Raw genomic sequence first — 25,679 nt, 5'->3', positions numbered from 1 at the left:
CACAGAGCTTTTTACCAACCCTTTAAATATGGGCTGTTTCTTGTCTGCTGTAGTGTTGAAGTTTGTATTTCACAGGGCCTGATTTGAAGCCTGGTGAAATAAGCTGAGACTGTTCTTCTGAGAGTCTGTGGTATGTGACCAATATTTTTTTTTCCATACTGAGGATTTGTTGCTTAGACATGCAATGCTGAGATGCCTCTTCAGAGTCAGTTGTGAGCAGTCTTAGCAGTTCTGCACCAAAGTCCCCATTCTAGAGGAAACATTCCAGTTGGACTGAAAAGGACAGTTGGGGGACAGGGACATGCTGCTGTGCTTATTCCTGTCAAACACAGGCTGTGACCTAGACCAGTGGTTTACTCCTGTAGTTCTTCAGAGGTCTTGTTCCTTTTTTCCCTATTGTTTTTCAATCAGTTCCAATCTATTTTCTTCCTAGAGGAGCTATCAGACATTATTGTTGATTCGAGCTGAAAAACTTGGCTTTGTTTGTGGAAATGCTGCCCTGAATGTGCTAGATGCGCCTAATCATAGAGGTGGCTTATTTCTTATTTATCTTAGAAGACTTCAGGACTTGAATTCCAAATTACCATTTTTTTTTCCAAAGGGATCGGAATTACACCAGAGCATGAAGACCTTCCTAGGTTTGATGAATTTTACAGGATTATCTACCCATACCTTATTCTGTATTTGTGAAGAAGTCTGGTTTTCAGTTCAACTTAGGCCGGTCTCGTTCCTGACTTTTTGCCAGGTTTTAGACTAGGTTGAGGAGACAGAGTGTGGCAGATCTACCTGCAGCTCAGTGCTTGGCTTTGCAGAGCCCTTAATAAACAACACAGTGTATTTGAGTGCACATGTTAGTAGCCTGTTGGTTTGGATGGGTCAGTACATGACCTTACAGTGCTTCCAGCTGAGGCAAGCATACCAAAGTTAGAAATCTGGTTTGGATGGGATAAGATGGTCTGTTAAACAAGGAAAACAGGCGGAAGGGCTTGTATGAGGGTTAGCAGCATCAAAAGCCAATGTTTTTGTTTGAACTCAAGTGAAATAAATGGAGAAGCCCCCACTTATTGTCAGGTACTAGCACTCATTCATAATTGCTAACAGAAAGCAGATGAGCAAATGGAGTCAGGGGAAACTGCACAAATCATGTCTCTCAACTTCAGACTTGTGCGTGAGGCTTCCAAGGTGTTCGTGGTAAGCAGTCTGATCTTTCAGATAAACTGTTTTGGTTTTGTTCTGCGAAATAAAAATAATCTGCCTTTTAAAATCAGTTTGATACTGAGTAACGTGCTGTTGATACTACATTTATATTAAATTCCTCATGGCTTCTAAGGGTTGAAAAAAGTTTGAGCTGAAACGCTGTTTGGAATGATTTCATTAGAAAACAAAACAAGAAAAAAAAAGTAAGGCAGGACAGCTCTTGCAAAACAAAAGAGGAGTATTGAAGAAGGTGGGTAAATAGAAGTGCTCTCAAGTATTTGATGCGTTCTTGCTCTTTTTTCCTGCTTTTGTGGTATAGATAAGTGCAGGGAAAAACTGTACACGTACATGATGCGCTCATGCTCCACATCACTTGAATCCATCTGTAAATGTGGAGCTGTTGCCACACATCCCTTCTATATGCTGCATATTTTGCAAACAGCTACACCTACACACAGACAGTACGAGGCGTTGGGGCTTGGATTTCCAGGATGCTGTATGCACTTGGAGCCTGCAAGCTGTGAAACTGCAGTCATTCCAATCCTGACTCAACTCATTTGGCGGAGCGTTAGCATTAGGAAGCGCTGTCGAGGTGGGGGGGCAGCGTGAGGGGAGAAGGGGTAGGTGCTGTGTATTTCTCAATGGAGTAGCTAATGGTGAGGGTTTTAGGAAATTGTAAGGTGAGCTATAGTAAAACTGAACACAGGGCTCTCACCATGTGTGGGTGTGTGCCTGTGGATGAAGGCGCAAGTGTAAACTCTTCTTGGAAAAAATCGTCTCTCCATTTCTGCTGTGTTGTGTCAGAGTATTTATCTAGGTTCATTTGCCCCCCCTCCCCGATGTGCTGTAAGAATAAGCGTGCGTTCTCCATTCTCCTTCCCTCCCTCCCTCTCTCCCTCTCTTCCTCTCTCCTTCTCCCTCCCCCCCCCCAAGCTGTAGGGCCAGAAGGTGGGGTGGTACCTCAGGATAATGGTAGCAGAAGGCGAAGGAGGCAGACAGCTGGCAAGTTCTGCCCCAATATGCTTCTCTGAAAGAGGCAAGGAAAATGCAGAAGATGTGATGCCTGAATGGCTCACTTTGCAGCAAAAGGGAAGATTAAAAGTAAAATTAGTTAACATCTTGCTCATTTCAAACCACCACACGCCAGCTTTTTGCTCCATGCCCCCCCTCCCCTTGCCTTTTCTCTGTTGCTTTATTTTTGAGGGGAAGGAGGAAAAGCCTGGAATCCTGGGATTTTGTGGAAATCCATACAGTAAGCAGTGCTTGTAAAAAAGTAAGCTCTCCAGGTAGCGATCCTGTTAGCTGTATGTCATCTCTGAGACTGGGTAACTGCAGCAAACAGGCAGTCTGCTGTGTTCCTCTATGAGAAGCTGTTATTTGCTTGTGTTATATAAGTGTTATGCAGTGTTATATGGTATGGGTATGCCCTGGGTGGCCTAAACCTTAGGGAGGCCCTGCCTAGGGGACATCACACTGCTGTCTACTGCTCCCACGTGGGCAGGTATAGAGAAGGCAAGCAGTGGTGCACGTAAACTTTATGCATGTGGAAAACAGGGATTGATATAATTTATTTTTTTTTTCATGGAGCAGTTTCTAATAGGATACGAAAAGGACAGGTAGGTATCGTAGTATTGTTAGCTTCTGCTTGTGACAGTCTGAGCAATGCATCCTTCATTTGCAGGAAGCTCCAGGTGTGTGGTGGATGGATTATGCCACCAAACTGCTTATGGAAATAATGTTCCGAGTAGAGAATTTCATGCTCGTGTGGTCTTGCCAGTCAGGTCCAAGTGATTTGAAGGTCCAATCTCTGTATTTTGGGGGGAGCTGTTTTTTGATGAGGTTTTGATTCCCTCCAAGCAGAACTTAAAGGTGTGTTGTGCAATGGCTTATTTTATTTAGTGCTGCTACAACAGAATTTAGGTTCTCAGTCAAGAAAATTTCTACACCCCCTGTGCTGGATTAGTGCACAGCTGAGTAGCAGAGGCTAGGTGGTCAGTAGGCACATTTTAGCAGCAGTGGTGAACAGTTTGCTCTAACCCTTGGCTTCGCAAACAGATGTGGGATACTTCTTGCACCTGTCAGTGAAAAGGACAGTAGGTATCTGTCTCTGAGTGATTACTGAGTATCTGCAGAGTTGGAAAGCTCTGGAAAGGAACAGGAGAAATGATGACTAACCAGCCCAGTGTGTGTACAAAACACGTACTTTGTATAAAGTTCAGTGAGAGGACAGGTAAGCCATCATACCACTCTTGTAAAAACACAGCTTTTTTCTCTCAGTTCTTGTAGCTGAAGATGTTTCTGGTGGGTAACTGTTGCTGTTCATTAACTTGAACTAAAAACAGATGCATTCCAGTACTGAATGCTTTCAAAAATTCTTTTAAAATAGGAAAAACAACAAAACAAAAAACAACATCGTATACCCCACATACCACTGCTTTCAGTACAGACCATTTATATCAGCAGCTTAGAGTTGGGGGAGAATGGCTTCCAAAAGCTGTTGAGTTTGTTGCTGCTCATTGAGGGAGATTTTCACACTGCCCTCTGAACTATGTGGCTCAGGCTGCTGTTGCAGGCAGGATTCTGTTCCAGCTGGATGCCACCTCTGATTCTGCTTGGTAATTCCTCCACTGGACCAGAGGATGGTGGGAAAGATGACAAGTAGCAAAATTCATCTGCTGTTTTTGCACATAGCTCTGTGAGGTGCTTATCTTCCTACGGAGACCTTCCTGAGTAACTGGGTGGTGGTGCATCTTGCTGAAAGCCTGGTCTCTGCTGCAGCTCAAGAGAGGTGCCCAGCCAGCGGTCCCTGTGATGATGGCTTAAATATGGCAAGTGCTAGTGGGCTCATCACTTGGGTTTTTACCTAAGAGCTTCACCCTTGGAATAAACATTCATCAGTAGCACTCATTTATCAACTGCTTTCCTCCTCTTAGTTGTCTTGTGTAAGTCAGTCTGGAACAGTTGGTTGCACTTGGGGTAAGACCACAGATGCCTCTAGCGAGGATTCCCATCCTTGTTAGTGTGGAAGATAAGCAAAAGGTTCTGGTCCTTCCAGTATGTTAACCCTACTTGTGGCCACTGCAACGTGGGGACTTCACAAGTCAGTGGTTAATGGTCCTTGTTAATAGCTCAGGCTACGCTGAATTTCTGCAGAGGTGGCCAGTTAATTGCTTTTTGAATGCCTGCAAGCCTGAGTAGTCTGCTGTGCCATGTGGAAAGGGATTCCTCTGCTTATCTGTCCCCAGTGAACAAGAGGCTGGGGATGCATCTAGGTTGCTGATACTAAAATAAGGGCTGAGAAGCTGTGCCCTGGTAGTTAGAAGCATTGTGTTCAACCTGAATGCCCTAAGCTATGTCCCTCTGTTAGTTTTACTAAATCTAGTCAACTCTTCCATCACTGTTGTTAGGCCCTTCTGGCTGTCTTTTTGATGACTAAAATGATGTGTCAAAGGTTATTGCAAGCACTGGCATTTTGCTACAGCATTTGTGGCAGTTGTGACATTGGGATGAGTACAAGAAAGGCTTGTCTCACCTGATGACTATTATGTGTGGCAGAGATGCTTTTGCAGTGCTCAGTTGCTCAGCTGTGTGTGTATTTCTTCACTGTGAACCACTTCCATCTTGGATTTTTTTTCACCGTTCCCCCTTATCCTTCCCTGAACCTCAGCATATGAATGTATGAAATTAATACAAAGCGTGCCTTACTTTGTATATTTGTCTGTGGACCTCTAATGGGGTGGGAAAAAATAAGTATGTTAATGATTGAAAGTTATTTAGTGCTGCACGGAGTTAATTGCTTCTAATCACTGCTTGCATCCATCTGGTTTTATGGTAGACAACAAACCTCTTCATTGGATTTGCTCATTAGACATACTGTAAATCACAGAGATGCTCTGGCACCTTGCATATTGTGCTCCCATTACTCGGGCTGCCTTGTCACGTAGCTGTGAGCACAGAACAGTGGTCACTGGGAGGTGGAGAGATAGCAGTCCCAGCTTGGGGATGCGCCAGGGAGTGACCCCTTAAAGTTACCCAGAAAAAGATTTAAAAGCACACGGGAAAGCTGTTGAATGCAGTGAAGCACCACGGTACCCCTGCAGAGCCACAGTTAAGAGTTCATATGTCTATTTAAGGAGCTTATTTTTCCATGGTTCAGATAGTGAGGGTTGTATGTCCTTCTTGGACTGAAATGAGCCATAATTGATGTTGTGTGGAGTAACAGCATAGTTAAAAAAATGCGGGTTTGTTGTTATCCTTCCAGAGGAAGGACAGACTTCATTGCCATTTAAAACCTGAGATGGACTTAATATGCCTGCTTTGCTATTCCTTTTTTTTTTTTTTTTTTTTCCTCTCCAAGATCATCATCTGTGGTCCTGTTGGTTGGCTCTGGCAAGGGCTGGGACCAGATAAGCCATGAGGAGAGAGACAAGAACTGTTCAAGTGTTGATGATAGGCTGCTTAAAGCAAATGTGTTTGTTAGTTAGCTACCGGCCCGTAACCTTAGCGAGGGAGGTCTATTCTAGAGTAAAATATTTTTCTATCTGAATACATTCTCTTTGTCCTTTTTAAAAGAAAAAAAAAAGACACCAGAGCTCCAGTCCATTGTGTTTGCATGAAAATTCAGCGTGGTTTTGAGTAGCTATTTTTGTTGTAAGCAGCAGTCAAATGTCATTAAAACTGAAAACTTTGTGTGTAAGGGAAAGAAAAGGAAGTTGTATAGGTTAATTATGTGAAGTAGCAACTTTTAATCAGGTGAAACTGTTTGTGTTTTGTCTCCTCTATATTTCCAGTATGTGTGAAATAGCAAAAATAAGTTCTTCATTGCTTTAAAATTCTCTAATGGGCCACTTGATTCCCTTCTTTCAGATGACAACGTGAATAAACATTTGGTCTTCGCTCATAAATAATCTTTTCTGACGCTTTGTGTTAGCTATCCTCAGACCTCTCAAGTTCTGTAATGTTTTATTCTGGTAGCTTAAATGGAGGACTATGCAATTCTTTCATACGGTAGAGTTATTATGTGGAAATGTCTTTTTTAATGGGGCAGAAAACTCTTTAAAAATGGGCTTGTGGTGGATGGAAATTGAGAAAAGCCTTGCTGTGCTGTGAGGCCTTGTAGGCAAAAATAAAGGGTTTTTTGTTTTGGTCTTGTTGGTGTATAGGGCAGAAGGACATGTCCTCAAGTCAGCCCCAGGCTTTTCATGTGTTTAGCTAGTGGTATTCTGGGTGAGGAATTATAAGCCAGCTTGGTGTGGAAGTTGAAAGGGCACTTCTCTGAGGTTTGATCTGTTAAAGGAGTTACAGGAAGCAGCTCTTCACACTCCAAAGAACATGAGGGACTTGGTCAAGACAGCAAGCTGAATGTGAGCCTGCCCTGTGCCCTGGCAGAGCTTGAGGCCAGTGGATCTGTGTGAAGAGAAGCACAGCCAGTAGATTGCAAGAAAGGGTTCTCTCTCTCTACTCAGCCCTCCTTAGACCACATCTAGAACAGCGTGCCCAATTCTGGGCTGTGCACTACTGGAGAGGCATAAATGATCCACGGAGAGGTCAGCAGGGAGTCCCCGAGGTACGGAGTGGATTGCTTGCTCTGTAGGAGAGGCAGGGCCTGCTCAGCCTGGGCAAGTCTGAGGGAGCTGACCTTCCAACAGCATCCTGGTACTGCTGGGGAGCTCATCGAGAAGACAATTGAGCTTATGGTGATAATCTGGCAAGAGGATGGAAGAGAGCAGGCAACAGAAACAAGGTTTGGACTGTGCATATGGAGAAACATCCTGATAAGAACAGTCAGTCAGTGGAACAAGTTGCTCAGAGGTGGAGCAGTCGTCATTCTTGGAGGTGTTCATGGCCTGACTGGATGCAGTCCTGAGCAACCATGTTGAACCTTACAGCTGGCCCTGTTTGAAGAGGGAGGTTGGACCAAAGACGTGTCATTTCTGATTGGAATCATCCTGAGATACTGTCAGTGTTGCTGCTTGAAGTCTTTCTGTGCATCTCTGTTAGGTGTGTGGGGTGTGTGAATCGTAACAGGTGTATGGAAATCTGGGTTTTGCATACCTTAACAGTACTTCTGTAAATCTTGCTGCTGAAACAGGTGGACAAGTGGCCTGACTGCAGCAAGATTTTGCAAAAATATCAAGACCACCAAGCTATATAAAATTAAAAAGCTTTTCCCAATATATTGTAGAGGACAAGATAACCTGGCTGAACGTGGAATGCTTCTGGAACTGAGGTTACTGCAGTCAGTGCCATTTCAGTGGTTCCTCAGTATGATTTCTTGTTGCTGAGTCCTGTATCCCCACCACACCATACAATCATATGTATGTTGTTAGACTATCTCTCCAACAGCTGGAGCCTAGAGGACGTGTTTTGTTGGAGAGCTGTGTGTGACCCACTTTGTTGTGAGTGCTGGACTGGTTGTGCTGAACACAACGTTAACTGTTTTCATGTTCACCTCTGTATGTGGAGCTCACCTGAGCTGCTCCTGAACATAGAGCAGTGGCCTCAGTACTGAGAGCTCTGTAAGTGATGCCCAAGTGAGATGTATTATGATACGGCATTGCTGTTACACTTGCAATGAGCCATGTTAATTTCTTGGATATGAGATTCACTTCCTTCTATGAAAATAGCTCCTGGAAGCCAGCATTTGCCTTCCTTGTTAAAGGGAACTGTTTTGACAGGAAATGAGACATGATTTTTGCCTGTCCCCATCCCTTCCTCTTCTTTATGTCAACTGGTGTATTTATCTTTAATCAGGAGCTCTTACATTCTGCTGGCTACATCGAATGCTTCATGTGACAGGAGCTTGTTTGACATAAGGTGTAGAAACACTGATCTGGGTGGCATGAGAACTGCAGTTTACTCCATCCACGAAAGGAGGAATTTATTATAAAACTCCCCACAAACAGGCTTCCCTGCTTTTTGTCAAAATAGGCAAGTCATGCAAAAGAAGAATGTTTTCCTCCTGATGTCTTCATAAGAAATCAACAGCGGCTGTGAGGTTTCAGTTCCTCTTTTTCAAGACCGACATAAATAATGACCTAGAGAAGCTTCCTTACACAGGCTCAGAGGTGCACTGTCATCCACTAATCATGGCGGTCCTGCCAAACCGTGTCTGGTGCAGCATGATGGATCGGCGTGGTGTGATGAATGGCATATGCCTCGGCACTCTATTAGAGCGCATTCACTTCAGGAAGATTAATGGCTTCAGGTTGTGCTGGCATCTTTCAGGACTCAATGTTTTAGGTTGATCCATCCATCTTCCACACATCAACAATAGCATTGTATGCTCAAGTCAAAAAACATAAGGGTAAATTAAACATTTCCTTCCAGATAGATGGAGGCTTTGACTGACTTGTGTACCTCCTGTTAGCAGTACGTTTTGTTTTTCAACACAGAAGGCAAAGAAAGCTACAGAAGTGTTAGTCTTGCATAGAAATTCCTCTGCTAGCTTCCTAGTCGCTGATTTTTGTTCTTAAATATCTGTACTCCCATCTTTCTGCTTTCCCAGCACTCGCAGCAGGTGGCAGCCTCAGGCGTGCAAAACAAGGAGCCCGGCACTGTAGAAATCCTTTGGCTGGCTAGTAAGGACCAAAAAAAAAGTATAAAAAGTAGCATTAGGTTGTTTGAATTCTGTAATCTCAAAGTTCTCAAAGCTTTTAAGAAGCTAGCACCGTGAGATTGAGGAACTTATTGATTTTTAAAAAGCTGGTGAGAACTGTCTCACAGTCCTATGATTCTAGGACCTGATGCAATAATAATGTGAGTCTTCAGATTACTGAGGAGCAGAGATGGAAGGCACCAAAAACCCTGATATTTCTTGCCAGCAGGATATTTGTAGATGGAGTATTGTGGCATGGGCTGGAATAGCGTGGGGAGGTACAGTCGAAAGAAACTGTGGGAAGATGGGGAGAGAAAGGGAGAAGTGCATAATAGGGGTGTATTCATACAGAGTCAAATGACAGGGGAGAAGAGAAGGCTGAAGGTAGGGCACGCTGCATGGATAATGGCAAGTGAAAAAGCCAATCTGGTCTCTGACCGGTGGCGATTCCCAGGGGAGCAGAGAGATTAGGCAGTGATAATCCCTTGGATTCTGTACCCTTTGTGGTCCTGCATATATCTTCAATTATTGATTGGCCAGGAGAAAACCTGCATGGACAGCCAGTTGCTGGTTGTGTTTGCTTACATCTGCATCCCCCTTTTTGGGATGTTCTTTGTGGAACAAGAGGATGCTGACTGGGAGCTCCAAATGTTGCACACAGCTGTCGTGCAGCATGCCGAGCGCTGCGCATCAGAGAAACCTTGCTGCAGTGTGTGCATCCAGGGACAGCTTTCACTACCCTGTGCCTTTTGGAAAAGGCAGCGAGTTTGGAGGGGCTGTGAGGAAAGGTGGTTATTGGCAGCGAAGGGCAGTGGCTGTCAGAGGAAGGACAGGAAAATGCAAAGCAGAAAGGTAAAAATACTGGGAAGATGGGAGACTTAAAATGGGAAATGCATGATGAGATGACTTGTGCTTCAACCCCTGGCCTGTGGATTGCACCTTGGCAGCTCTAATTAGGTGGTTGATGTGCGATTGCTTAGAATCTCAGTAATAAAAATAATGGAAGTGTCCAGGAACCCTCAGTCTGGATCTCATATCCTCCTTTGTATGAGAAGCCAACAGGGTTTGTTGTGGGCTTAGCAATGTGTTCCTTGCTCTCATGGCCCTGGCTCTGTCACTCAGACAGCTCTTGGCTGGATGAAGAACTGACTTTTAGAGAGGGATGCTCAATGCAGGCCTAAAGAAAGTGGCAAGAGGTAGTTGTTGTGGGAGGGAGTTAGATGTGCTAGGGGAAGAGATAAATGCCCAGAGAAGGTGGTAACAATTTCAGAAGGACTAGGACTTCCAGACTATGAAAGCATATGGGTTGTGTGCATGCAGCAGATGACAACATTCAGTGACTTGTGCAGTGATGTTTAGCTTTTTTTTTTTTTAATATATATATATCCCATATCCTTCAACCTGCAGAAGTATGAGGCTTTCTTTTCCATCCTGGCCTAGAGCTGTTACAAGGCCAGCTGTAGGGAAAAGCCTGTGCTTTGAGTCCTGAAAGTTCAGAGATGCTGAATGCTTTGGGAAATCAGATACTTGGTTGCCTGATTGGGGAACAAATACTTGGGCAAGTCCCCCTGTGCTTAATGATGCAGTTTGTGTATCAATGTGTTATCCGGAATAGGGGAGGGAAGGAGGAAGTCAGGTTGGGACATGGAAGGCTTGCGGATAATGCTGTGGCTTTTGCATCTCAATTTTTTTGTGGCCAAGCACATTTTCCTAGCCAAAATCAGTCAATATTAACATCCCTCCCAGGTTGCTGGATGGAGCAAAGCTCTGGAGTGTTCCTTTTCTTTCATGCCGCCTGTCGGGCAGTCTGGGCTATTGGAGTGAATTCCTCTGCTCCTGCGTGCAGGGCTTCGGAGAGACTGCTGCCTGCACTGATGTGATGTCCCTGTCCCCTGCTCCTATTACGTGGGTATTCAGTTTAATAATTGTGTGCGGATGGCAGACTTGCTGCCAAAGCCCTGCTCATCCAAAGTCATTTGGTGAAGGAGTCCATTATGATCATGGCTTGCAGTGATAAATTCCCTGTGATGGTAGCAGCTCACAGCAGCCTCCTCTCGTAATGGCATTCTGCTCTTGTTGGCAGGGATCCCTGGGCACAAGACGCTGCCCTGAAATAGCAGAAATGATGATGAGAACAACAATAGCTAGACAAGTCAGGGAGACGGAAAAATTAGGGAGGAATTTTAATAACTTCTTATTTGGAAGCATTGCAGTTACAGGAACTTGTCTGAGAGATGCTGAATGGCTGTCTTGGGCTGGGTGTCCCCAAGGCTAAAAAGCAGTGAGCTTGGAAAAGAGGGAGAGCTAACTCCTCTTCTGTGACATGCATATTGTCAGCCTGTAAACTCTGTTCCCCCCCCTTCCTTTTCTATTTTGTGCTTCTCTATTAATTCTGGCCTCTCAATTGTGCTCTGAGGGCCACAAGGCAGCTCTTTCTTGTTCGCAGTCTTCTCTTCTGCAAAATAACAGGCTTCAGGAGAGAGGGGGAGAGCTGGTGTTACATCTTTTGATGGTTCTTTTTATACAGTTGGCATGAGGAGGCAAGGAATGAGTTTCTGTGCATGAGGGAGTATTTAAGATTTTTGGAAAGTAGATTAAAGGGATGCACCTGTGCTCCCTCTGTCATTTTGGAGAAACCTTTTTGGAAGTTTGTTTCAAGACAAGGGGTGAAAGGGGCCAAGATGGCATGAATCTGAAGAGCAACTTGCAGATAATGGACTTGGGCTAAATCCTTTGGACTTCTGGGTGTTGATTTGAACACATGGGAGCTGCAGAGCAACGCTTGGAAACATTTTTACCACATCTATGCTAATGTAATTATGCTCTGCTCATAATTAAAGCACAGCAAGTTGCTTGGCTTGGACCAGAAAAAAGTAGGGTCAAGTCTTAAGTTAGTGTTGAGTTATTAGAGCATAAAATAATAAGGTTACTTCTGGTGGAAATGGTTCAGTATGTGTAAAATACTGTGAAGAGAGGTTCTTGATACACCAGTGCTGTTACCCAAGACAGCTACTAGGTTCTGCATGGGCTTTCTGCACCTTTTAGAGGGTGGAGGGAGGCTTTATACACACACTGTAACAATGGATGGAAACTTTCCTTTGTCTCTCATTGTTCTTCTCATAAAGTCCATCAGACTGGCTCAGGATCTATGGCAGAAACCTGTCTGAATTCGTGCCATCAGGTACCACGTGACCATGTAGGCCTCTGTGAGGCAAATAAATATGTGGCTTTAATTATCAGGAAATGGTTAATACTGAAGCTCATTAGATATCAGTCACTTGTAGTGTGTTATGTTGTCTCCGAACTATTATTTTTTAATTGGCTGCTTCTCTATTTGCACTTCCTAAGTGGGGGGGGAGCCCTTCCTGCAAACGTGGCCCCTGAGCTGCAAAGCACTGTAGGAAGGACATTTTGTGCCTGCTGCAGAGCCAGCCTTTGGGCCTGGCTGGCGTGGGGAAAAGGGCAGTCAGGGCCTGTCTGCTCCAACGTGGCCTCTGCTTGCCTTAGCAAAGTTAACTCACTTAAATGATCCACCGAGTTCCCTTGCTGACTGTTTTCTGCAGGCTTGTTACCTGATCCCTGTGCGACCCACAGGCAGAAGAATTGCTGTTTTTGTCAGCTACTTTGTACATCTGTGAAGGTGCTTCTGTGCATGGCGAAGCAGGCGTGCTTTTCTGCTATCTAGTTTATCAAGTGTGGCTAGCCTTTTTTTTCCTTTTTTTTTTTTTTCACTGGGTTATTTGCTAGTCCCTTGCTCCTTTGTCATCTGCCCTTGGCTGCAGTATAACCATAAAACATTTACTGCGAAGCCATGAAGAATCCATATGTCCATTTGATCTGTCAGGCCACCAAGAAGCCAGGGCTTGTGGGGTAGCATAAGGATATCTGAAGGTGACACATGCTGTCATTTGATGAACAGAGATGCAGAAGGGGATTCTGGCAGCCACTACCTTGGCCTTGACAACTTGTGATGGTGACCAGGTGGGGTGTGTTATCTTAATAGTCTGGAGCTCTTGTGAATTATTTGCTGATAGATGTAAACAGCTGTTATTCTTGGTAATGGAAAGCAATTAGAAACATCTGTACTCTTGGCGATGAGTAATGCCTCCCATCTTCACTGCTCCCAAGTGCCAATTGGAAATAACTACATCATCAGGATGGGGCTGGCAATTCTACTCTGCATTATGGACTGATGATTAGTAGTGAGCTGTGAAGAACAAGAGGTGAAGTGCAGTAGGAAGAGCCTGTACCTGTTTTTGCTTGTTTATTTGCTGCCTCTTTTGGAAAAAGCAGCGCAAAGTTGCTGTTCTGGTGATGCAGAGTGCTCTGTGCTTCACTGTCAGTCCTCAGCTAACTTGATATTCAGCAGCCTTGAATTGCTGGGTCTTCTGGAGCTCTAAGTCCCAGACAAAGACACGATTGAGCACTGTAGTGAGGTACTGTTCCCATCCAGCTTCCTCTGGTGATCCCGCAGGTAGCCTTGATGCCTCTGTCCCAGGGCCTCGGTGGGGATGCCTGAGTCCCAGGGGCTTGTCCAGTGCTGAGGTTGACACGGGAAAAAGAAAGGAGCAAAATTGCTTTGGATCCCGAGGCTGCTAGTGAAGTTTATCAGAGAAGTACTTCCTTCTCAGAAAAGAACAGCAAACACCTCATTTTACTGAGGTTTTGAGCTATGTTAAAAATTTGGAGCTGGATTTTGGATACCTCTGCCGTTCTATCTTGTGTAGTGGCCCAGATACTCCTGTCAGACTTAATTCAGGATCTCTGGCCAAATTCTTGGTTGATATTGCTGGGAATGTCTCCTGAAAAATGCAGAGTTCATTGGCAAGCAGACACATAGGCATTTGTTATAGATAGCACTGACTGCGTGGCAGTTCTTTAACAAGAAGATAGACACGAAGTGCCGACACGAAGTGCCTTTTCTGTCCTAGAGGACACCTTTCAGAAGGTGAGAAGGACAATGTAGTGTGAAGCGTGGTATTAAAAAAGCAGTGGATGAGGAAAGGAATTAACTAGGAGCCACCTGGTTTAGGAAGGCTGTGTTCTCTGCACACGGCAGACCAGTTTGCTTCCAAGTACTAAGGCACTGTACAAACCCATGTGCAAATAGAGGAGCAAACGGGTGTTTGGTCCTTATTTTTCTATAGTGGTAACTAGTGCAGACCTGGGGAGCTGTTCTGCTGTAATGGGAGAAGGAACAGACATGATGTTTCTGGATATCCATTGTGCATTTTAACTGTTTTTCCCCCTTTAGAATTAGGGGCCAGCTTCATACAAGGAGCCTTGAATGCTTGATTGCAGCTGTAACGTGTGACTTGCCTACTGAGGTGCGTGGTGTTGAGGAATCCACGTTATTGAGGGCATCGTAGAGACTTTTGCTTGCGCCAGGTGCTACAGTACTGTGTAATAGTATGGCTTAGATTGAAGGCTTCCAAGATTAATTTTGAGTTAGAATATTAAAAATTAAATAGAATGTTTTAGCATAATGACATAATTTTAAATCAACTAAAAATAGCATTAATAATAATCATGTTAACTCTCTTTTCATTAGAATAAGAAATTTAACGCTAAATTATTAAGTGATCAAATTTATGAGGCATGAGTTAGTAAAGATTTTTTACCAGTGTAAATCATGTGATGTGATTTCTGTCCAGCAACTACTGCAAATCTACATCAAGTTCTTACTATATCAAGTTCTGGGAGACGTGAAAATGCCAATGTTTTGGTGTGGGAACCACTGATGGAATCTGGCTGTGCTGAAGGGGGATGTGCCTCACAGCTGTTGGATTAGCTCTCTTGGTAAAGATGGTCAGAAAAGAAAGGGATGTAGAAGGTTAGAACAGTTGAACAGAAGGAGTTTGTCTTAGAAGCTACCTTTAGACAAGGCTTTAGAAGGTGCTCTTCTTTCTGCTGAAGTGATAAATGCCACGGGTGCTCTGGACTGCATTTGTCAGTAGGTGACTAGGCACTGTGAAGGGAAGACCAAGACTTTTCTGGGTGGGTTTGGCTATCCCAGTAATAGCCAAACCGGTGTTTGATCAGTGCTATTGTGACAGCGTGCAAAGTACATGCTGCTGGATGAAGGATTAGGATGGGCTTCAATTACTGTGTTTTACTTCACAGATGTCATAAAAAGGCATTCTTCAAACCTATTCTGTCCTCCAATGCTGCTTTTCCAGAAGGGAATTACAAAGCAAGATTCAGAGAAATCTGCTTCTACGTTACTTAACAGAGAAGAATATTACAGTAACCTTTTCTAATCCTTTCATTTCAGGTTTGATTTACCTGCTAAACTTTGATCAGCAATCTCTGTAGTTTTACAAGATTAGATATTTTCATGTCCAGTCCTGGAATGACTGTGATATATAAGATGTTCTATGATTATTATGTTTTGAAATCTAGGATTAACCTGTGCTTCTTGATTAAAAAGATATTGTACAGAGATTGGGCGGGCATTTAAATTCTTGCCTAGCTGTATGTGTGTCTCTTCTTGCTTGGAAGAAAGAAAAAATGAAGTGATTTCCCTGGCAGTACAATAAAAAAGTAGAGAAATTATGAAATAGAGAAGGTAGATTTTTTTTTTTAAACTCTTATTGAAAGCGTATGACTTCAGTAAGAGAGTGAATGTGCTTAAACACTTTGAGATTTCCATTTAAACAAACTAATTGGCTGACAGCAAACAGGTCTTTGTTTATTCTCTTTGAATATCAAAAAGTAGGACTATAGAATGTCTGTGTGTACATATGGCTCTGAAGGTGGGATGAGCTGCCTCTGGATTTACTGTTTCTAGTATGTATTTGAAAGCCCCTGGTTTAAGGCCTGCACCGGAATGGGTTCAGCAAATAGTTACAAAAGGCTTCACTTTTGCATGCCATTTCATTTTTTTCTACCTTCTTGGGAAGATGCAGGAAATCAGATGTTAAACCACATGGTAAGAGCAGATGTGTTGTGGGACTCTATCGTATCCCCCTGCAGGTCTCTCCGGGGGTCAGGGTGCAAGGATGCCTGCCTCCCATTGCAGGGTAGAGCTTGGAATGCGTGGTGATAGAAGCTGCATCTCAGGAAAACTAATATGCTGCACGATACAGTAACATCTTAATGTATGTGCTTTATAAATCCATGTTTTATATCTACCTTAAAAAAACAAAACCAACTTAAGTGTCTCTACTGAAGACAGCACTGTCTTCAACCTAGTGCAGAGGTATAAAATATCTGTGGCCCATATATGTACATAAAGAATAAATCCACATATGTTGATTTACACTGAATCGAAAAGTACTGATTGTTTTCTCCATGTGGGGGTTGGGAGGGAAGTGGCTTCCATTAAATATATGAGAAGAGAATGGGAATTGAAGGGCATCTCACAGCTCTGCAGATGCAGATTTGTATCAAACAATCCAGTCCTGGCTGAGTTGGAGCATAGCCTGCGAAATAAGGCCAGAATTAGCAAATGGCAATAATGAAGCAGTTTGTTTAACTCTCTTGCTTAGGAAATCACTATCAGTATTATGTGCTGTCAGGAAGGATTAGCAAAGCTGAGGAATCTCCAGGTTGATAAATAGGAAGATTAGGCAGGAACAGTGGGAAAGCTACTTAGTACTCAAGTCTTTGCCATGAGAGCCAAAAGAAAAGCTTTTAACTAAGCGCATTTGGAAGGAACAAGCCTGAATTGCAAGAAAAGATGGCATAAGGAGGGAAGATGACAGCTGGAACCCAAAGGAGCTTTTAGTTGCTTCTACTTGCTCTTGATGGGAACTTAACAGGAAATAATACCAGGAAGAGGCAGCTAGCAGTGCTCCATCATTCTGGCTATGTGGCATGGTAAGATTTTTGTGGCAGAAGGCTCTGGCACTTAGAAGAAGAGAAAAAATGAAACCTTTGAGGTAACCAAACTTGTGCTATGCCATTAGTCATGGGTAGTAAATGATACAACAACACAGATTTAGCGAGAGAAATGTTTATTTATGTTGTCTTAGTCATCGTTGATTTGATAGAAACATTGTATAGATCTAAGCAAGTCTGAGGAAAGCTGTCTATATGGTGAGGTGGACTCTGCAAATGTAAAAAAGGCCCTATAGATTTAAATATAAGTAGACACTTAAAAGATGTTATCACTGTTTATAGTGTGAGGACCCAAAACAGTGATCTTTTTTTTTTTTTTTTTCTTTTTCCCTAATGTTGTGCTGGGAGTCCTTTAGTGAAACACAGTTGAGCTTCTCTTTGTTTTTTGGTGTTCAAAATTGTCATTTGTATCAGGGTTTATGCACATACCTACTTAGGAGCTGCCCTGTGAAGCGCAGTAAGGTAGCTTGTTAGTCTATGTTCAGCTGTGTTCATGCTCCATTTTCTATTTACAATTGCAAGGTCTGCTTGCAGGGATGCATGGAGCATGAGTCTTGTTCATGCCTGTGGAAACTGGTCTTCCTATTCAAATGAGAGCTTGTTATTTTCAGTGTTGCAATCGTTGCAGTTGGCTAGCTAGCAAATAAAAAGAAATAGTAGTTGATGAGTGAACTGAGACTTTTGGGGTGTGGTTTTTGTGGTGTTGATTCCTAAATTTTTGGCAAGCTAGGGTTTTGGGACAGATATTCCAGACTGGATGTGTTCTTGCTTTCTCCCGGTAATTAGGGTGAAACTGACAGCAGTCCTTCGAGAATAAGGGAAGAAGAGGGGCTCCTCATCAATCCAGGATGCTTCTCAAAATTGTCTATCTTTGAGAGGGCCCCACTGTACATGGTTTCTTCACACAGCTGTGAAGTGGCTTGAGCATGAAGCTTCTTGACACTGCTATCTCGTTTTTGTATAGAAACTTCTTTGGGCATTGCTTCATGAGACAGAATGTCCACCTGGTCGTGTGCTTGTGAGACATGACCATGGCTCCTCTGCTGGCGTTCAGCTGTCATTGCAGCCCAGGTGTCTCAACTGACTGAGCTCTCTTGGTTTCTGTGTTCTCCAAATGGTTGAAATCTCAACCAGAAAGAATTGGCCATGAAGGGGACTTGCATTTTAGCATGGTACTTGCATTTTAGCATAGATGCTGTGAAAGCTTTCAGTTTTGGAGGGAACCATGCAGTTCTCAGCTTGAATAGTGGGTACTGTCCATTGACTGCTTTTGATTCTACATGCTGGATGAGATATATCGGGGTGTCCGCTTCTGTGGATTCTTGCAGCTCTTGCACTTTGCTTCCAGAACTGTACAAATGGAAGGTCTGGTTAGCCTTCAACTTTTTCTCTCTGAAGAGTTTCCTGAGGCCAAAACCATCTTGCCAGCCCGGTTACAAGAGGAGTTCACATGACCCAGAAAAGCCTGTCCTCTGCTCCCACAGCCAGCGTACCATCTGTCCCCAGGGCATGCTCCTGGGCTTTGTGCCAGCACTGGCTATGTTGCCTTGCTGAGGGATTGCTGGATCTCTTCAGCTCCTGGATGTCACGGAGGATGTATTTCAGGTGCTGGTTACAGCTGACAAAGTGTGATGGGCCAGTGAGAACAAGAACCAACAGAACAGCCTGGAGGTTGTGGTTTTTTTTTTTTTTTTTTTTTTTTTTTTTTTTTTGCATGCTTTCTTAAGTTGCTAAGAAAACTTACTGACTTGCCCTTCACAGGGAACCTGTGGCTGTCTGCAGTGTTTGTACGTGGAAGTGTGTTACAGGATGGCCTCCGTACCTCACTGCTTCCAGTGTACTTGAACGAAAACACAAAATCATTGGAAGCAATCAGAACACAGAAGATGTGAAATACAGTGTAAAACGAATAAAAAATCCATCTTTTGCCACCATTTTACAGCTTTCACTTGTTATCCTCCAGATGATAGAGACCAGCAGTCATATTGGAAGGAATTCTGTTTCTACAATTCAGTTTCACTGCTTGCTTTTTAAAGACCCGCTTTTTAACTTGGTGATTTAACATCACCAGTCATCACTCTGTGGACATGTGGATTCAGCAAGGTGATAAAAGGAATGTCTTTGAAGTTTCATATATTCTGTACCTACCTATTCTGTAGCCCTGAAGTAATCCAGCAGCAGAACATTACAGTGGTATGGCAGCCCTCTGTCGTCTTGCTTCTGATGAGCACACTGAATATTATGAGAGAAAATAAAGGGGTGGAGAGACAAGTCCCAGAAAGGATGCTGCAGACTGGCAGAGGACAAGTAGTAGGAAGTGTGGGTGTGTTGGATGCATGATGGTGTACTTATACCTATTTGTGGACCTGAATATAAGTCTTGCAACTGATACCGAATAATAATATGCAGTTGCCATAATTTTATTTGCAGAAGGGATGATATTGGGTACGATGAGTTTAGAGATTAAGCAGTAAAGAATATGAAAAAGGATTTTAATCTTCAATTTCAGTGGGGTTACCAATCCTACAGAGCGTTCTCTTTGTATAACACATGCACATTATTTGTTCAGATTTCACAGTTTATCTCCTTTGTAAATGACTATAGTTAGAGGGGAAAAAAAGCCATCCCAGCCCTTTATAGTGAACCTGTGATTGCTTGCAGTGTTCACATGTGAGCCCACATTATGGTATGGCTTCTATACCTAGCTACTTCCAGTGTACTTTGCTGTCTTGTTTTTTCCCGTGCCAATAAGTTTGCTGCTACAGGAGGCAAGTATTTTATCCAGCTCTTCAAAGTAGCAGGCTGGCTTTTCAGACTTTGAATAGTCTCTGCCCAGAACTTGGCATGGGACTGTTCCTGTTATTGGTTCCAATGCTCATTACCTTTATTTTTCATTGCTGAAATTCTTCTGTCTCTTATTTATCTTTTCTTGGTCCTTAGTCTTATCTAGATTTGACTGATCCAAATGATTTGGTATTATCCGCACAGGTCATCATCTCATTTTTCAGCCTCTTTTCTAAATCATGACTAACAACTGTAAATAACCTTTGTCTTAGTGTCTTGGGGCACCTCCTTGTTAATCTTCTGCCATTATATTAATTGACCATTTGATCCTAATCTCTCCCTTGCCCCTCCCTTTATCCCTCTGTCTAACTTGCAGCCAAAACGTCTCTGTGCACAACTGCTTAATTTTCCTGGAAGGTCTTGTGGGGAACATGGAGGCTTTTCGAAAGCCCAAAATAAGATGTCATCAAATGGCATTTCATCAAAATAGAAGATAAAGAGCTATGATCTGGCATGATTCTCCACGGTCTGTCCAGGCTTACGGATGATTCACTGTTGTGACTGCTGCTGAGGTTTGCGCTCAGTCCTTGACTGCTGGCTCTCCCAGACGGGAGAACTGAGGTGGGGGAAGAACTTGGAGAGGTGTTTGCTGTTGGGGCAGGGGGATGAGAAGGAGTGGGGAAAGAAACAAGCTTTTTCTTCACCTTTGTGCAGTTGTTCTGTCAGCGCATGACAGTGGCTTCTCAGAAACAAAGGTGGAAGTGGAAATTGATTTAAGGCGTTCCTGACAAATGAAAGAGATTGACGCTTCAAGATTACGTCCAGTGTCTCAGATTGTCTTCTGTCATTCTCTCTCACCATTTTGGTACCAAGCAGATTTTAACAAAATAGCTTTGCCCATGCTGTGTTTTTACAGCAGCTGTATTTTTTGAGAATGGAATGAAAAGTTTGGGTTGTTTTTTTCTTCTCTCCCTCAGCACTAATATAACAGCCCATGTTTTAAAGGCTAGGATTGCAGGACATCTGCATAGGTAAATATAAATCTCTTTGGCATTTCAATTTGCCCCATGGAAATCTTGTTTTTATGCTCAAATGCGAAGGAATTCTGGGAGCTTCTTCCATTATTGCCACCTTTATGAAAGCAGCTGTTCTATCAGTGCTGTGTATTCTGTTACTGATCACGAGGCAGAGGGAGGTTATGGGAGTTTGGGGGCTAGCACGGTTATTTCAATCCTTTCCTTATTCAACTGAGTATTACTGATGAAATATGTCAGCTCTGTGGCTGTTACTCATTCCTGATGGCTGCATGAACTGGGACTGTTATTCTTAGAAATGGTACCTTACTCTTCTGAGCACATGAATCCCATGTGACAAAACCATTTGGAAGGCCAGTGTGCTTTTCTTTCATTGAGGCACTGTCAGTGGTCTATTTCAATTTCTATCTGCTTCTATGTTTTTAAGAAAAAAAAAAGGTAACACTCCCTCCTGTTCCTCAAGAGGGAGATGATGGAAGGAGAAAAAACAAAAAAAACTGTAGAACAGGAAGAGTTGATGCGTCTTGGAGTCAATTAATGAATTAAGTCAGTCTAAATGCAATGTGTGGGGGCCAGATGATCAGTTTTACCGGGGTAACAATTGCATTAAGTGAGTACTTCTATCGAAACTCATGGATGGAGGCAGCATGGCTCAGAGGACAGGAATTTGACTTGGGAGTCAATAGACCAGCCCAGGGAGTCAAGTGGCAAGTACCCTGTCCTCTGGCCTCAAAGAAGATCCATCACCTTTAGGTGTCTCGTCAGCCATCTCTTAGGTGTTCAGCTTGCTGAGTCTGTCAGTCCCTCAGGTGGGAGTAGCCTCACTGGACAATGAGAGCAGTGCTGTCCAGGTGCCAAAAATAAGGCTTAGGACTTGGGTTTGAGTGACCCTGTAATAAAAACCACGTATAGATTATCTAATACTGTGCCGTGATGGTATATTTCAAAGCAAAGGGTCAGTATGGAGTTGGTGGCAAAATGTGGAAGGCTGAATGTTCTTTCTTCACACCACTGCCTCCAGCTGAGCAACTTGATGTTGGTAGATGTACTGTAGGTGGTTCTTGGTGGATGCCATGTTACATTGATCTTGTCTTTTCTGCTCTGGAGTGATTGAATTTTTTTGTTTGTTTGTTTGTTTTTTGTTTTAAATGATAGATGCAAAGATGGGAGACAGATGGATAGACAAAAAGACAGGATCAGATACTAGATGAGTTACAGTTGTAGCCTTAATGCATGTGCTGTCTTAATGCTGCAATATTAGCACAGCATCAGAGTCCCTCTACATCTGCCCCCCTTCCTCCAACTGTACCGATTTATATGAAAATTAAGATTACAAATTAAAACCAGGCTATCCTGGAGTTTTCCAGTTCATCAGCCATCCAATAAAAATGATGTCGAGCCTGTATGCATAATTCCCAGAAGATTACTTTGTCCTTACAGCTAAGCTCTGTCCCTGATATAAAAGATCTCTATCCAGTTTTATTGAAATAAAGAACTAACATCATAATCCCAATATTGAGGTATAATCTTCATTATCTCCTGACCCTCTTGAGATTTTTTTTCTACCACCCCCATTCTATTCTGCTTCAGATTTATTTCATTTATAATCCCTATGTGTTTACCTTTATTCAGATAGGATTATAAACCAAATAAATAAAAAACCTCCCCCCCCACCCAAACAGCAAACCATTCAGTTCAGTAATAATTCCCTAATGTGTTAGGCTGAGCTATTCAGCATACAGGGCTCAGGCCTCGCTTATTCTACAGGTCCCGTTATACCAGAAGAGCACTGTCAAAGAGCCCTCCACCAAAGGAGCGCATTTCCTCATCACTGTTAAGCTGCCTTCCTGGTGGTGTTTGCTTTCTCTTTGATCCCCGTTGGCTTGTGGGTGCAGCATAAAGGTGCAGGGAGGCAGCAGGTTGGTAGGCTATGCCTGAGAAGTGTACTTTCTCTACTCCACTCTATTTTATTACTATGATCAGTGCAACTCCAAGACAAAGAATTAAAAGTATCCAGCGTGGTTCTGGTGACTTGGCCAAAACCTGTTCAGCTGACTGTGAATAATGGTGGTTTTCTTTTTTTTTTTTTTTTTTTTTTTTTTTTTCCTGCCAGAGCCTTAATGACCATAGGCTCTGTCTCAGGCTGTTAACTACCTTAGTGGTCATTAAATAATGGTCAGACTGATTTTTTCACAGATTATTGTGTGTTTTTTTTTTTTTTTTCTTTTTTTTCTTCTTTCTCTATGGCCAGAGCAGCATTCCTGTGCTGTAGGAAAGAAAAGTGGTAAGAAAAAACTCATTCCTGTCTCCTTTTGCTTGTCAAGGTAGGGTGCTGTTGCTGTGCTTTGTCAGGGTCTAGTGCTGCGTTGGAGGGCTGACACAAAATCAGACTGCCCAGAAGGAGGGAGGACTTTTGGAGGCTGAACTCATTAATGATGAGGAAGTCTGATGGAAGTGTCTTTTCTCTATATCAACACAGGGATGTTTACTTGAAATTGGGAAGAGAGGAACCTCCTAAATAAAGAAGTGCAAGTGGAGGAAGGTGTTGGTTTGGTGTTTTGCTGGGTTGTTATTGACCTTTTTACTGACCCTTTGTGGTTGTTAACAGAGCAGGGAGTGATTATGTCTTGGAGAAGAGTTCTCCAGGCTTGCAGAGCTGTTTCCTAGTAACAGTTGAATTCAAAGTATGGCTTGTAGTGAGCTGCCTGAATATTTAAGCTGAGATTTTTGAGGAGCACATGAGGAAATTAGACATGCAAGCCTGCTTAAATAACCAAGCAGTGTAGGCATCCTAAAAAAGGCTTAGGAGGAATTTCCCATAATGGCTTTTGCATTTCAGGTGGTCTGTAAACGTCCAAGTAGCCAAGGACTTCCATGAGCACAATTACTGGCTTGTGCATCCAATTTGTGAGGCAAGTGAAGTGACTTAGCACTGGTTTGATAAGTCAGTGGCAGAGCACTCACCAATGTCACTGGTGCTAGAACTATTCCAGTGAGTTTTCCACATAGGAAATGTGCGTTGTACAACTTCACGGCAGGCTGAAATTCAGAGGCATTGCACTGGGGTTTCTGTAGGCACTTGAAGTGCGAGTGGCTGATATTCTGCTGATGCTTAAAGATCACAGAGGAGCACGCCAAGCATGTGAATGCATTCATCTCTTGAGACCAAAGGTAGGAAAACAGTAGAAACAAAGCGAGTTGGCACTGGCAGTTGTTAGCAGGAGAATGTAGCTTCGGAAGGTGAAGAATGTGGGGTGACTTGATTAATGCATAATAACTTGAGAGGAAGACAAAATTTCATCAGGTTTGGAAATGTGTTTAGCCTGAAGTATCTCTTTGCATTTTGAGAATGCCAAAGCGGGGATCAACTTGGAAGTAGGAAGGGTTTGGATTGTCTTTCAAGTAGCAGAGAACAAATGTAAAGATGATCTTGGAACAAAAATGGTCTGGAGGTGTTAGGAGAGAGGCTCTGAACTTCCAGGGGAATAAAGGATTTTTGTGTGGGTGATGAAAATACAGAGCTTGCCCCATGCTTAAGTTTAATGGTCTCTATATTGAGTTGGGAACAAAGCTCATGTCAGCTCTGGAAAACTGTTCAGGTATCAGAATTCTTATCTAGACACATGGTTCCTTGAGGGGTCACATCCTAGGTAAGGTTATAAAGAGGCTGTTGATTTTAATCCAAGGCAACAGCATTTAATACAGTACAGGGGTGTAGTCTCAGGACTACTACTCTTCTAGACTACGTAATTCGTTCGGTGGGTTGTCTTAAAATGAGCAGCAAGAGCATGTCAGTCAGTTTCCCTAGTGAAAAAGGGCATGGCAATAGTTGTCTGGTTAAGGGCTGTGTATATCCAAAGTAACAGCGTGCTGTAGCGTGGGAAGATTAAGTTAATTTCCTGGCTATGCCACTGGCTTTCCCAATGGCCTTGGTGTTTCTGAGTTTTCTTCCAACATGTATGAAATGAGTTGGGAATAGTGCTACTCCCAGAGAAGGACTTAACAAATCCAAAGGGAAGATTGTGGAGAAATAAGCATACTTGACATAAGAGGAGAGAATACAGTCTGCTACAGAGAAAAATCATGTTGCATTACTAAAATTGCTGTGATTCTTGTCCTGGAGTACAGTAAGTATGTACTTAAGAAGAAATCACCCAGGTAAGCTGAGGTTATTCCTTCTGTGTCTCCATCTGCTAAGCTGATAACGCAGAGACATATTGACAAGGGCTCAAGGAAAACATGAAATATTTCATCAGTAAGATTACACCACACAGAGACAGATGTTGGGAAGCCATAACATTTAAAAATAGAGATAAACACATGCTCGCAGGAGGGACGGAAAGATTATTTTTTTTTCCTGCATGGGCTGAGTGGGAGGAGGGAAAGAAGAACAAGGAGATGGAAGAGGTTGTAGTAGAAGGCAAAGTAAGGGGTTAAGGGGCTATTACCTGAAGGCCAGCCGAGGGATGAATCTTGCTGCATTAAGATGGGGAGCTTTATGGGGGTAAGGGAGTAAAGTGAGCTTAGCTAGCTTTTCAATGTGTCTGTTCAGTGGATTCCCTGTGGTGCTGTTTGTGGCATTCTGTTTTCTGTTCTCTAGTTGTGGGACTCTACTTTTGAACTAGTCAGAAATAGGAGAGAGGTGAGCAGGATCAGGAATGGCTTGACATTTGGAGGGGGTAACTAAACAGGAAGCCCACTCTCTGGTGGAAGACCTTTACCATGCTATGGGTAGCTTGTATGTCTGATTCTGTTACTAAGTGCCGGTACGTGTGTGTCTTTGAGTGTCTTTTGACTTGCTAATTGGGGCTATTCTATACAACAAATACATGGTCAGCTTCATCCTTCTCAATGGTTTTGCTGGCTAGTAAGACAGCTGTGGGAAAATCTTTCTGTGGAAGTATCCAGCTCTTCATCAGGAAGCTTTGCAGTTGTTTTCTGAGTATAAAAAAGGGTTATTTTGCAGTGTGGGAACTCTGATAACAAAGCAGAATCTGTGGATGCAGCTTGGATCATCTTCCTGCTGTTAGTTTCAGGGTTTGTCTTGTTGGTCCTTTGGTTGACTGAGTGGAGCGTGAGGTAACTCTTCGTACCCCTTGGCTGAGTACAGACAGCTTCCCTGAAACACCACCGAGGAGGGATACTTCTTAACTTTCTCACTTTGCTGATAGAGTGATGGATGACAGTGCCAGGGACACTGTGGACGCTATAATCTCTCAGGTTCC

Source organism: Aythya marila (genome assembly GCF_965140915.1).
Source record: "Aythya marila genome assembly, chromosome: 4".
Lineage (NCBI taxonomy): Eukaryota > Metazoa > Chordata > Aves > Anseriformes > Anatidae > Aythya > Aythya marila.
This window is presented reverse-complemented; position numbering follows the sequence as displayed.